We start from the raw sequence: 14,995 nt of genomic DNA, 5'->3' as shown, positions 1-14,995 counted from the left end.
GGGTGCCATACCAATGTAACTTGTGCTCTGATAAAATTCAGTCACACTTTACTGCAGCGCTGCAAGTTAAAGTGATACCACCCCCCCTCCCTTTTCCCCCCAGCAGCCGATCAGCAGAACAATGGGAAGGTAGCAAGATAGCAGCTCCCAGTAGATATGAGAATAGCACTCAATAGTAAGAAATCCAAGTCCGGCTTGTGGGGTTACCTTAAAGCAGTTCTAATGTGTATGCTGGCTCTTTCTGAAAGTTCAGTGAACAATGCACTAAGATGGCTGACTACATACCAATATACCAAAATGCATTTGTTAGTTTAAAAACAACATTTTAAATGGTAGAGTAAATTATTTGCTATGTAAACATTGTAATTTAGAAATAAAAAGTAAAAATCATAAAAGAATCCCTTTAACCTGTTCTTAAATGACCAATAGAACTACTTCCTCTCAAATCGTATGCTCATGCTCTGTCTACTTTGTTTAGGCAGACCATGAGACAAGCCTCAAAATTTGACACATGGTGCATTACACACCCTTAAGATAGACAGTATAGTTTTTATTCTCTTGTATACAAGGTTCACTCCCATATAGATTACTTTTTTGTGTCGCATCCCTATCTCCATTTACATTTTTCAGCAGATGTTTTTCCATTGTCATGACCGAATCATGCCCCTTAGATTCTCACTATAAATTTAGTCCAGTTACCCCCTAGGAAAGCACACTGGCTCCTTCATGAGACCATTTTACATGAACCTGAAGTCTACAAATACGTGAAAACTAAACTTAAATTTTTCAGTTTTTCAGATTTTTTCAGTTAAATGATAGGGAAATCACTTTGGAAGAACTCCACTCTTAAAAATATGTTTTCCCTATAAATTCTATAAGCTATACCAACAGGTACTATATCCTTACTTAACAAAATTGTTTAACCAGTTTCTCCAGGGTAAACTAATTCTGTCTACAAACTTGATGTCTTATCTTTCTTTAATACCAAAAGAAAGCAAGGCTCCTACCCAATGTACAAATTGCACACCTACTGCCCTTTTAAACTCAGATCTTAAACTATTTTCCAAAATACTATCTAACTGCCTAGCTCCGATGTCTTAGGGAGACAGGCAGGAGACAACACCAGATATGCAATTTATATTTAGATATTTAAAGGAGAAGGAAAGGTAAAAGTAAGCTTAGTCAGAAACGTCTATGTAAATACAGCCTTAAGCATTCACAGAAAGTCCTCTATCAAAAGAGACTCAGGATTTCTTGTCTCCTTTTATGTAAACATGTTCTTCGGTATCAGACTTCTTTTCTCAGAAAAATCCTTCATTCCCAGGCCGGAGTCTGCACAGCTCTCTCCCCTCTCCTGCTCCCCCGCCCATAAGAATTCATAAAACTCACTTCTCCCTCCCTTAGGAATCTGAGCTACCAACGGCTAGAGCTGCAGCAGGAAGCTAAAATGGCAGCTGGTATATTAAACAGAGGGAGCTTTTAGGGCTCTTTACTCATATAATAAATATAGCATTCTAGGTGGCTAATCTATTGGCAGTAAAATGCCAAAATGACTTCCCTTCTCCTTTAATAAACAAGGCACCCCATCTTGTTCACCAGAGGAAGGACCCATGTGGTCTGAAACATAGTGTTATGCATCTCTAAATTAAGTCTAACACCTTATTGCAGTGTCAGGGCTCTCCAGTGGATTCTTTTTGATTTGATTTTCTTTATCATACAGTATCCCTGTAACAAAGCCACTATTAGAAAGTCAGATAAGAAAAACTGCAACATTTGCTGCAAATTAATTTTTTTACACTGTCTGAAAATAATTACGTCAGAAAATTTATTTCAAAATGTTGTTTCTGGAACAGGTATCCAAGACAATGCAGATAAAATACATAAATGAGGTTGACTATTGGAATAAAATTTCTTCTGCGCTTGGAATTAAGCCTTAGATTCTGGTCTTTTCATTTCAGGTATTGTACAGAAAGATCAAATAAGCTGCTTCCCAGAGGAAACATTTTAAGAATCCTAATTTTCTTCATTGATTGAGTTTTTTTTCCAATTAGCATTTCTCCTTGATCTCTAACTTACATTTCCATGTCAATGCTTCGAATCTATTTAGAATTGCTGTGTGTTATATACCTAGTTATTGTTCAGTCACACAAATAATAATGGAAAAGGCACTCTAGCACGTTTAAATGCTTACTAATTATCTCAACTTCCCTGCAAGATCTCTACAATGTAATTGCTTAAAGAAAAACAAACTCCTATAAACTGGGTCATAAACGGGTCATTTACAATCAGATAATATACAGGTATGGGATACGTTATACTGATAATGTTTTTCATATAGTTCCGAATTAGGGGAAGACTATCTTGTTGAAGTTAAAATGGAGTTACATTTTTTAAAAATGATTTCCTTTTTCTCTGTAATAATAAAACAGTACCATGTACTTGATTCCAACTAAGATATAATTAATCTTTATGGGTGGCAAAACAATTCTATTCTAAACCCCTGGTCTCGAGCATTGTGTATAACAGGTCCCATACCTGTATTTTATCATGGCATCTTAGTATATGTTTCAGCAGAAAAGTCTTTAACTTTAGTTATTTTTAAATATCTGTCCATGCGTAGAATAGAGTTTATGTTGTATATTCTGAATCAGTGCTGTTACTTGGATAAAGAGGGACATATATCACTGCATATACATATACCTCCGCAGCCTTTGTCTTTGAGAAAGGCTGCGGAGGCAGCTGAAACATTAGATGTTGTTTTGATTAAACACTTTATGTTTCACCTAAGACCTGTGAGTGCGGAACATTCTCTTGCTATCATTATCACTGCACTTTAGATCTTTTATACAGTCAAATGCCTCTGCTGATTACAAATACAGACCAATATTTAGGCAGGCCATACAAAAACATACACACATACATGTACATCTCATGTATATCTTATCTCCACTTCTCTTTCTTTTCTCCTTTTTTTCTTTTCCATTTGTGACTTTGTTCATTAGCCTTGCACTGCTAATAAATGATACTTTAAAATGTACTATAGTGTACTTCAACTTAGTCTTGTGGACATGGTGAGTACCAGTGCTTCACACAGGGCCGCCATCAGGGGGGCACAGGGGGGACAGTTGTCCCGGGCCCGGGCGTTTAAAGGGGGCCCGGCCGTGCTAGAGTTTTTTTTTACCTCGGGCCCCCTTCACTCAACTCCGGGCCCTGTTACTTCCATTGCCGGCATCCGCTGTTATGTCCCAAGCTCCCCGCTACATGTGCGCTTTTATAAAGTTGCGCCATGTGCTCACTGACGTCACACGCACGGGGCGCAACCCTATAAAAGTGCACATGTAGCGGGGAGCTCGGGACGTAGTGGAAGATACAAATGAAGCCGGAGTTGACACAGGTGAGGAGCCGGAGGAAGCAGAAGGATGCTGGCGGCGGCGGCAGTAGAGGACTGGAGGATACTTGGGGGGGGCTCTGGGTAAGGTGGGGGATGCTTGGGGGGACCCTGGGGGAAGGTGGAGGATGCTTGGGGGGGCCCTGGGGGAAGGTGGAGGATGCTTGGGGGGGCCCTGGGGGAAGGTGGAGGATGCTTTGGGGGGCCCTGGGGGAAGGTGGAGGATGCTTGGGGGGGGCTTGGAAGAAGCAGCAGGATGTTGGGTGGGGGGAGCTGAAGGATGCTTAGGGGGCCCTGGAAGAAGCAGGAGGATTCTGGGGGGGGGAGCGTCAAGAAGCAGCGGGGAGCAGGCCATTGTATGGGAACACTGGGGGAGGACCACAATGTTTTAGGGGGTCCTGGGCTGGCTAGCAATGTTTTAGTGGGTCCCTGCCCTGGCACTAATGCAAAACATAACCCTTGGCCACAAATGTTTTAGGGGGGCCCTGGCTACCAGTCCTTGTGTATCCCTTGTATTGATGGGAGGGCCAGTGGGAGGGTGGGGCCCAGAAAATTTTGTTGTGAGGGGCCCCGTGATTTCTGATGGCGGCCCTGGCTTCACAGCAACTGTGAACTGTGTCAGAAAGTATTACACTGACTTAATGGAAAGGTTATTACCTGCAATGAAAAAAGCAAAAAAACAAATTGCAAACTTCAAGAGGCTTATTTATCATGCTGTGTAAATAACAGTGACCAAATAAACCACACAAGGGTTTCTTTCCGTCATTTGGATAACCATGCCTTAAGGGGGTTGTTCACCTTTGAGTTAACTTTTAGAGATGTAGAGAGTAACATTCTGATACAATTTGCAATTGATCTTCATTTTTTATTTGTAGTTTGTTAGTTATTTCATTTTAGTTCAGGAGCTCTCCAGTTTGGAGGTTCAGCAGCTATTTGGTTGCTAGGGTCCAAGTTACCTTAGCAACCAGGAAGTGGTTTGAATGAGAGACTGATATATGAAATAGGAGAGGGCTTGAATAGATGAGAAAGTTACAACAAGTAACAATAACAATAAAATTGTAGCTTCACAGAGCAATAGTTTTTTTGCTGCTGGGGTCAGTGACCCCCATTTAAATACTGCAAAGAGTTTGAAGAAGAAAGAAAATAGTTCATAAGCTTAACAAATAAATTATGAAGACCAATTGAAAAGTTGCTTAGAATTGGCCATTCTCTAACATACTAGAATGAACTTAAAGGAGAACTAAACCCTAAAAATGAATATGGCTAGAAATGCATTTTTTTATATACTAGACTATATATACACTATACTAGACTGTACTAGCCAAAAGTTTTAGCATCTCTATAGTAGTAATAATGCCTATGAAAGTGCACATGCTCAGTGGGCTCTGAGCAGCTGTTGAGAAGCTGAGCTTAGGGATTGTTGCAAACAATCAAGCAGAAAATGAGGCTGGCTTGTAATATAAACTGAGGCTACAGGTCTGAATATTAAATTCTGATGCTAACTGCACTGTTTTCAGCGCTGTCATGTTATGGGAATCCGAATCAATTACTAATCAGCTTTATATTGTTACATTTGTATTCTATATATACAGTATATTATGCATAGATCCCTAAGCTCAGTAACTGACAGCAGCAAAGAGCATGTGCAGGGAAGCAGCAGAAAAGAAGATGGGGAGCTGTTGGGGCATCTTTGGAGGCACAGATCTTCTTGGGCTGGTACAGAAGCTCAAAACATAATGTGCAACATTTGTAGCCTATTTCTTTAGTTAAGCTTTAGTTCTTCTTTAAAGATGAACCACCCCTTTAAGCCTCCAATAAGGATTCATTATATCTTATTTGAGATTAAGTACAAGGTACTGTTTTATTATTTTATTATAATGTAATCTATGGGAGTTTTCTGGACAATGGGTTTCCAGATAATGAGTCCCATACCTGTACTTTATAGTAATACATGAATCAGGTGATGTTTGAGGATTTAATTTAAAGTAATAAATGAACTTAATAGGGTAGACAGTCACTTTTTAAAGTTATAATTTATTAAATGTATTTATTAAAAGTTTTATTAGTGAATTCCAAAGCCTTGATTCATTAATCTTTGTGGCGTGTAGTTTGGTTGACCCCCTTATTGGGAACAAATCCTGTGAATGTAATATTGAGGTTATACTGTTTTGTATATATTTAGCTCTACATCCTAGTTATAAAGCAAACTGTTGGTAAATTCAAATGAAATGTGTGGAATGTGAATCAGCTTGGAAATAGAAAAACAATATAATTAATCTGCTCCTCTCTTGACGATAGTAAAATCAGAATAACTAAAAGACACTTTTGAACTATAAATGTGCCTTGGAAAAATGACAATTTTGAAAATTAGAATATAAAATATTTCATAAAGACTAAAGGAGTCAGTGGGTGTAATGTTAGTAAACCCTTAATTTGTACAGTGTAAGCCTTCTTCAAATGGTTTTGCTTTTCTTTCAGAGTAGGATTAATTAGTCTGAAATAGAGCTCTGTGTCCCTCTCCTCTCATATTAAGTTTAATCATTTTACTTGGCAAATGAACAAAGGTTTAATTGATCATGAAAGCTATGACACAGCAGCCTTGTAGCTTGATCTAAATTTTACTGTAAATTCTCTGTCTTACAGATAAATTGCTCAACATTTTATTTCAGTTTTACTGAAACCACTATACAAGTCAATAGAGTATTGTGCCATTACAGAAAGACTCCTCGGTAACTTCCCCTCTATTTTACAACAGGGGGATATTATTCACTATACAAAAACTTGGACAACCAATTTAAAATATTATAACCTTTTTGTCCTTTATAAATATGGCACACATGCCATTAGATTTCTGCTACTGAATAGTGTTATCAAAATTAAAACCATGGTAATTGTTCCATCATTTTCAATGAGGCTAAAAAAAACTTGAATTTTTTAATAACTGGGAAAATAAATAAAGTTGATATTATTATTTTTTTATTATTAACATTTATTTATAAAGCGCCAACATATTCCGCAGCGCTGTACAATAGGTGGGTTTCATACATTGGACATACAGAGTAACATATAAAGCAATCAATAACCGATACAAGAGGTGAAGAGAGTACTGCCCAAAAGAGCTTACAATCTACAAGGAGAAAGGGTTGAGACACAAGGTGTGGGAATGGGCATGACCAGAGTTGTGAGAGGTGGGGCACAGGGTATTGCTAAACTAGATTAGGGTAAGCTTCTCTAAATAAATGTGTTTTTAGAGATCTCTTGAAGGCAGAGAGATTGGGAGAAAGTCTGACAGTTTGTGGGAGCGAATTCCAGAGAAGGGGGGCAGCCCTTGCAAAGTCTTGAATACGAGCGTGTGAGGAGGGAATGAGAGAGGAGTTGAGGAGCAGGTCGGTAGAGGAGCGTAACAAGCGGGTTGGATGGTACCTAGAGATGAGTTCAGAGATGTAGGGTGGGGCAGAGTTATGGACTGCTTTGAATGTAAGAGTCAGGAGTTTGAATTTTATCCTGGATGGTAGGAGAAGCCAGTGCTGGGATTGGCAGAGCGGCATGGCAGAGGAGGAGCGGTTGGTATGAGCCTGGCAGCAGTATTCATTATGGACTGGAGAGAGGACAGTCTTTGGAGGGGAAGGCCAATTAACAGGGAGTTACAGTAGTCCAGGTGAGATATTATAAGAGAGTGAATAAGAATTTTGGCAGCATCTTGGGTGATAAATGATCGTATTTTGGAGATATTTCTTAGGTGAAAGTGACATGATTTGATAAGTGATTGGATATGAGGAGTGAAGGACAGGGCAGAATCAAGGATAACCCCAAGGCACCGGGCCTGGGAAGATGGGGTGATGGTAAAATTGTTAACCTGTATAGATACCTAGGTAACGTTGGGACATCCAAGTGGAGATAGCGGACAGGCAGGAAGAGACACGAGTTAGAAGCTCTGGGTTGAGATCAGGAGAGGAAAGATAGATCTGAGTATCGTCAGCATAAAGGTGGTACTGAAAGCCAAAAGAATTGATTAATTTGCCAAGTGAGGAGGTATAGAGAAAAAATAGTAAGGGGCCCAGGACAGAGCCTTGGGGAACCCCGACAGAAAGAGGCAAGGGAGAAGACGATTCCCCATTGTAAGAGACACTGAAGGATCGATCTGAGAGATAAGATGAAAACCAGCATAAGACAGTGTCACGAAGGCCAAGAGAGCGGAGAGTCTGGAGGAGAAGAGGGTGATCCACAGTGTCAAAAGCAGCAGAGAGATCGAGAAGTATAAGTAGCAAGTAGTGTTTTTTGGCTTTAGCCGATAGGAGGTCATTTGTTAGTCGGGTTAGAGCAGTTTCAGTGGAGTGTTGTCTAAAACCAGATTGTAGGGGATCCAGTAGGTTATTGTGAGAGAGGAATAGCGTCAGTCGGTTGTAAACTAGGCGCTCAAGCAGTTTGGAGATGAATGGGAGCAGAGATATAGGTCGGAGACGATTCTCACTGACTCTATTGAAACTCGTCAGCTTGTACTTGCCAAAAACAACTTTTTGAGGACTTTTTCTGAAATAAATAGATACTATTTTTTTGGAGTGTATTCACATTCCTGTTTTTTTTCTTTTTTCATTTTTTCTCGATTCGTGAATTGTGATGAATCGGCCCTTAAGAAGTTGTTTTGCTAAGAACAATGAAATTACAATACACAGTATTGTATAGCACTAAAAGAGGTAGGTACTGTATTCCAGCTCTAAGCAGCTTTACCATACAGACCACCAATTTTCAATATATTATACTTTCAAGGTTCAGCTGCATAAGGGAAAATTATATGGAAGTATTCTGTAGAGCCCTGAAGAAGGTTGGGGCGGGGTCTAAAAATCAGTAAAAGGGCTAAACTCTCTTTTATATAGCATTTTGACAATGAAATGATGCAATAAATGAAATTTCAAACCAGACCAGGCAAAACATGTATACGTGGCATCTCTTGTAAGCACATTGTAACTGGCCAAATTCCAGCCACAATTTTTTAATTTTTAACAGAATCTTTCCAAACATTTGCCAGCAATTAAATTGCACTTAATTTTCAGTCTAAACATTAAATCTGCCCGTGTATGCATGTTTACACAACTCTTAGTTATACCCTTAGTTTTTTCTATGCCTAATTGGTTATTTATTTCAAATGCAGGGACAAAATGTTCACTATGGGTGTTTAGATCTATGCAACAATGAATAAAGTTATATAAAACCATTTACATAGTTTCTCAGTAACATGATAATTCTTAGCATTTGTTTTTAGCATGTATAAACTGAAAAGAAACAAAGGATGTATGATATATTTGTTAGACCGTGAACAAAATATAATATGAAGTTTTTTTTCTTTGAATGTTGTTTTTGTTCTTTGGAATTTATTACCATACTTTTTGGAAGAAACCAGGCCACATGGAAGCTGAAAAATACAATGCACTTATTCAAATCTGTTATTTAAAATATAGAATACTATATCAACTGGTGTATTTGTTTAAACTGTTATAAAAAACCTTTTTTGGTCTGTTGGCACTGACCCTCACCTACAGAAAACATAAATTAATGGAGGCAATAATGGAGGAAATAAACAAATATCACAATATAAAATTATTTGGTGCAAATTCAGCATAAAAAATTACCCCCGTATAGTGTAACAAGGACAATACATTTTGTATATAAATGGGCTTGCACACAGAAATAATAAAGCACAGTTGTAGTATTGAAATTCGTTATCCTTTATGAATAATTAAAAAAAAAGATTACATTACAAGATTACAGTTTTAATCAGTACAAATAAAGACAATTACACATAGTCATAAAGTACATTACATACCACAAAGTTGTGCACAATGATGAAAAAAGATACACAGGGTAGTGGATACACTTGCCAAAATGAGAATTACCCCGACATCTCGGCAATAAAAGCCTTTCTCAAGGGGAATCCTCCTGAGAAAAGCTTTTATAGCAGAGACTATGACTATATACAGTGGCTTGCAAAAGTATTCGGCCCCCTTGAACTTTTCCACATTTTGTCACATTACAGCCACAAACATGAATCAATTTTATACATAGCGTTTTGCATTTTGGCCATAAAGTTCCATTTTGGTCTCATCTGACCAGAGCACCTTCTTCCACATGTTTGCTGTGTCCCCCACATGGCTTGTGGCAAACTGCAAACGGGACTTCTTATGGTTTTCTGTTAACAATGGCTTTCTTCTTGCCACTCTTCCATAAAGGCCAACTTTGTGCAGTGCACGACTAATAGTTGTCCTATGGACAGATTCCCCCACCTGAGCTGTAGGTCTCTGCAGCTCGTCCAGAGTCACCATGGGCCTCTTGGCTGCATTTCTGATCAGCGCTCTCCTTGTTCGGCCTGTGAGTTTAGGTGGACGGCCTTGTCTTGGTAGGTTTACAGTTGTGCCATACTCCTTCCATTTCTGAATGATCGCTTGAACAGTGCTCCGTGGGATGTTCAAGGCTTTGGAAATCTTTTTGTAGCCTAAGCCTGCTTTAAATTTCTCAATAACTTTATCCCTGACCTGTCTGGTGTGTTCTTTGGACTTCATGGTGTTGTTGCTCCCAATATTCTCTTAGACAACCTCTGAGGCCGTCACAGAGCAGCTGTATTTGTACTGACATTAGATTACACACAGGTGCACTCTATTTAGGCATTAGCACTCATCAGGCAATGTCTATGGGCAACTGACTGCACTCAGACCAAAGGGGGCTGAATAATTACGCACACCCCACTTTGCAGTTATTTATTTGTAAAAAATGTTTGGAATCATGTATGATTTTCGTTCCACTTCTCAAGTGTACACCACTTTGTATTGGTCTTTCACGTGGAATTCCAATAAAATTGTTTCATGTTTGTGGCTGTAATGTGACAAAATGTGGAAAAGTTCAAGGGGGCCGAATACTTTTGCAAGCCACTGTATAATTGTCTGTATTTGTACTGATTAAAACTGATTAATGTAATGATACTGATCTTCATTTTTCCTAGTTGGAAAAAATAATAATTTAACTAAAATATCTTTTTAACGACGTGAACAATGTCCCTTGAAAATAAAGATAATGGTTAATTTATCAATTTTTGAGTTTGTGAATTTGAGTTTGTTTTTCTAAATTGAATAAACTCGTTCAGGTAAAAAACTCCAATACCTTGAATTTTCAAATTTACAGACTTGAAGAAAAACTAGAAAACTTGAATATCTCAAATTGAAAATATGCTTTGACTTTGCCTGTGACAACTTCCATTGCCTTCTATAGAAACTCGCAGGTTTTTAGATGGCAAATTTTTACATTCATGTTTTTGGGTTTTTTTGCACTTAATAAATACCATACATTAAATTTTTTTAACCATAATTCGAATTTGAGTTTTTTCAATGCAAAAAAATTGAACTGTGAAAAAAATCAAACTGGAACATTGATAAATCTCCTCCTAAGTGTTATTAGTGCATGAGGTTTGTTATTCAAAAACCTGGTTTCCAGAAAGTTCCAAAATAGTGGATGCCATTTCACATTTAAGCAAGAAATTATTTTTTAATGATTTCCTTTTTCTCTGTATCAATAAAACATCACTTTGTAGGTGAAACTAACTAACCTGCATAAATCCATACTGTGAATTCTTCTAATGTTTAAATATTTTGTGGTAGACTTAAGATATGATGATCCAAATTATAGGAAGATCCCTTTTCCTGAAAACTCCATGTTATAGGTTAGATTCTTGCATTTGGTAGGGGGAACTTGTAGGAGTGGGGCAATTTGTAGGAATGGGGCATATTAGTGGGTCTTGGCTGGTCTGCCAGACCAACCCGCACAGGACACAAGCATTCAGGATAATAGATTACATACCTTTACTTCTATTGCATATACACTTGCAATCTCTTAATGATAATATAAACTATAGTACCAAATTGCCTTTAAGCCTCCAAAAAGCACACACATACTGTAAATTGCAGCACGAATGCCAAAATGAATAAAACATTGGCATTGACCTTGAAAAATTATGTGAATGTTTTAAACAACGCTGTTTAAAACACGAAACCTAAAGCTGTAATTGCTTTCTAGAAACACACACTCAGAATTAAATGTAAAAAATCTGAAATAAATGTTAACTGAATGGATAAGGTCATTTATCTAAGCCAGAATTTCTGCCACTAAAGGCATTGCATTTAATTGCAAAAGTTGGTCAGAAAGTTACAATGTATAATGCTTTAGATCTGTAGAATTCCCCTATGACAGAGTTAGTTGTAAAAGTTGATGGGGTGGGAAACAATTAGTGCAAGATTTTGCTGTGAAGTACACTAAAGAAAATGAGAGATTTGGGGAAAATTGAGTTTATAGATGTTCCTGTCAATATAAACGGATAGGCTCTGTTGATGCATTGGGGCACATGAAACCCCATTGCTGCAGTTAACTCTTCTCCTAGTTTACTGGGCTAGCTTAAGTGCTATTCCACTCTGGCTCCTGATATTATCATTATTGTACATCATTAACATTATTGTAGTTAAACAACTAGAAAATATTATTGTTATATATATGACAGTGTTATATTTGAAAAAGGTGAAAGGCCTTAGCTCACAAGAGTTATAATAGAACTGGAAATGTGCCTCTCCTAGTTCGATTGCACTCTCTGCACAAACTATGCGGCCCCCCTGGAACCCCTCCAGGGGGTGGCATTGCAGTAGCCATTTCAGGGTGGCTATATGTCTCAGAATCGCCCCTGTAATTGAACACAACATGCAGGAGATAAAATGCTACAATATTGCAAGTGTTTTTTGCCATAGACCAGTAACAATATATCTATATCTTATAACTAAAGCTCCACTGAACTTTTTTATTGAAAGGTATTGAAAATCCACCGATGTGTAAATGTTAATAAGGTCACAAGCTGATAACAATCCAGTCATTATACTGTAGTACCAGAGAGCTTACTGAGGCAGGTGTTAACTGTTTGTTTGATTAGAGTACAGATATTGGATCTACTATATAGAATGTTGGAATCTGTTTTTTGTTCCCGAATTTTCTGTAATTCGGATCACCATATCTTAAATTTCCTAAAAATCATTAAAATATTTATTAAACCCAATAAATAACCCAATAATCCCAACCCAATGTTTTGCCACCAATATGGATTTGTGCAGCTTAGTTAGGATAAAGTACAAAGTTCTGTTTTATTATTAATAATTTAAAAAATTAGAATTATTTATTTAATATGGTCTCTATGGAAAGTAGCCTTCCTTTAATTTGGAGCTCTATGGATAAAGCAGGCCACACAGGCACTAATATTATTGTACGAAACCTAGTTTTGTGTATGGCGGCTCGAAGAGGTGACTGATATTGCAGAAGGCTGCGGATATTGGTCGATTCGTAGATTGGCCAGTAGAGATGTAGCGAACTGTTCGCAGGCAAACTGTTCGCAGGTGAACTAATTCGCACGAAAATCGGGTGTTTGCAAGTTCACAAGTTCACGAATTTTTAGCGATGTTCGCAATTTTGGGTTCGCCTTAGCTGGAGCCAAATTTTGACCTCTCACCCCAGAGCCAGCAGATACATGGCAGCCAATCAGGCAGCTCTCCCTCCTGGACCACCCCCGGACCACTCCCTTCCATATATAAACCGAAGCCCAGCAGCCATTTTACATTCTGCCTGTGTGTGCTTGATGAGTTAGCATAGGGAGAGAGCTGTGCAGGGATTTGAGGGACAGTTTAGGTAGCTTTGCTGACTAGTAATCTACTTTCTTCTGCTCTGTATTAGCACATAGGGAGAGAGCTGTGCAGGGGTTTGAGGGATAGTTAGTTAGCTTTGCTGACTAGTAATCTACTTTCTACTGCTCTGTATTAGCACATAGGGAGAGAGCTGTGCAGGGGTTTGAGGGACAGTTAGGTAGCTTTGCTGACTAGTAATCTACTTTCTACTGCTCTGTATTAGCACATAGGGAGAGAGCTGTGCAGGGGTTTGAGGGACAGTTAGGTAGCTTTGCTGACTAGTAATCTACAGTACTTTCTACTGCTCTGTATTAGCACATAGGGAGAGAGCTGTGCAGGGGTTTGAGGGACAGTTTAGGTAGCTTTGCTGACTAGTAATCTACTTTCTACTGCTCTGTATGTAGCTGCTGTGGGCTGCTGTCCTGCTGATCTCATCTGCTGTAACCCAATAGTCCTTGTAAGGACTGCTTTTATTTTCTGATTACTGTTACTCTTGTTTTCATTGTGTACTGCAGCTCCATCTCTGTGTGTTGGAGACAGGTGTGCTGCTCATAGTAGTGCACTAAGCACCAACCACACATTCACATCATTTTTTTTTATTTGTGTCTTTTTACTTTGCTACTGTAATTTATAGAGCCGAGTGCTATTAGTCTAGCTGTGGGGGACTGGTGTGCTGCTCCTAGTAGTTCACCCCCAGCACCAACCAGAGATCACTTTTTTTTTATTATTAATTTTTTTTTTTTTTTAATTTAACTTACTGTTCTTTAATGTGTCCAGTGCTGTTTGCTGTTTTTCCACCAGCAATAATAAATTCCGTATCCACTACTGCGGCGTTTTGTCTTTGCGTGTGAACCGGCTGTAACCTTTACACGACTTGATTGGCATGTAGACGCCGGACATTTTAAAGCAGTTTATTACACAAGTTTAAAAATGTAGTGTGATTTCTGCCCTTTACAGCACAAAACGCAACGCTGTGTCAACAACGTATTTTTCAGAGAAATTTTTGCCCCTCCTGCATGCCACTGTCCAAGTCGTGGCACCCTTTAAAAAACTTTAAAATAGTTTTCTGGCCAGAAATGGCTTTTCTAGGTTTTAAAGTTCGCCTTCTCATTGAAGTCTATGGGGTTCACTAAGTTCGCAAAGGTTCGCACTTTTTGGCGGAAGTGTGTGAGGTTCGCTACATCTCTATTGGCCAGGTTAAAAGATTTTGATCGGGCTGAATCGGCAGGTGGAAGTATCATTTCTATTGTTTCTAACTCCATATCTGACGATTCAGCCCTGAACATTAGTGGATTAGTGGTTTCTGGATAAGGAATCCCAAATCAGTAATACCATTAGAATTAAGATTGGTGGTATCTGAAACCCCTCTGTTTAGGATACTTATTACAAAGACATGAAACGCGTAAGGTGTTTTCATGTTTGGGATGCTTTGTTTAATAATAAAGTCTTGAGTGTGGATTCTGTGAGTGCCTACCTCATTGTGAATTTGTCTATCATCTCCCCTTGCTGATGTCTAAAGGTGGCCATACATGGGCCAATTGTAGCTGCCGATATCGGTCCCTTGGACCGATTCGGCAGCTTATCAGCCAGTGTAGGGGAAACAACCACTGGCCTTCCCGATCGATACCTGGCCTGAAATCGGCCACATATCGATTGGGCAGGTTAAAAAATTCAGTCAGATCGGGGACCGCATCGGCTCATTAATTCGGTCCCTGAATCGACTGTGCCTATTACCGTCGTTCTAATTCGATCATTTGGCCCCAAATTAGCCTAAATTCCCCCGATATCGCCCACCTGTAGGTGGGGATATCGGGAGAAGATCCGCTCACTTGGCGACCTCGCCAGGCGAGCGGATCTTTACGTGTATGGCCACCTTAAGGCTTGTGTACCTGGACCCTGTGTATAATAC

This window comes from Xenopus tropicalis, chromosome 1 (genome assembly GCF_000004195.4).
Source record: "Xenopus tropicalis strain Nigerian chromosome 1, UCB_Xtro_10.0, whole genome shotgun sequence".
Classification (NCBI taxonomy): domain Eukaryota; kingdom Metazoa; phylum Chordata; class Amphibia; order Anura; family Pipidae; genus Xenopus; species Xenopus tropicalis.
The sequence above is the reverse complement of the archived record's forward strand: the minus strand, read 5'-3'. Positions refer to the sequence as shown.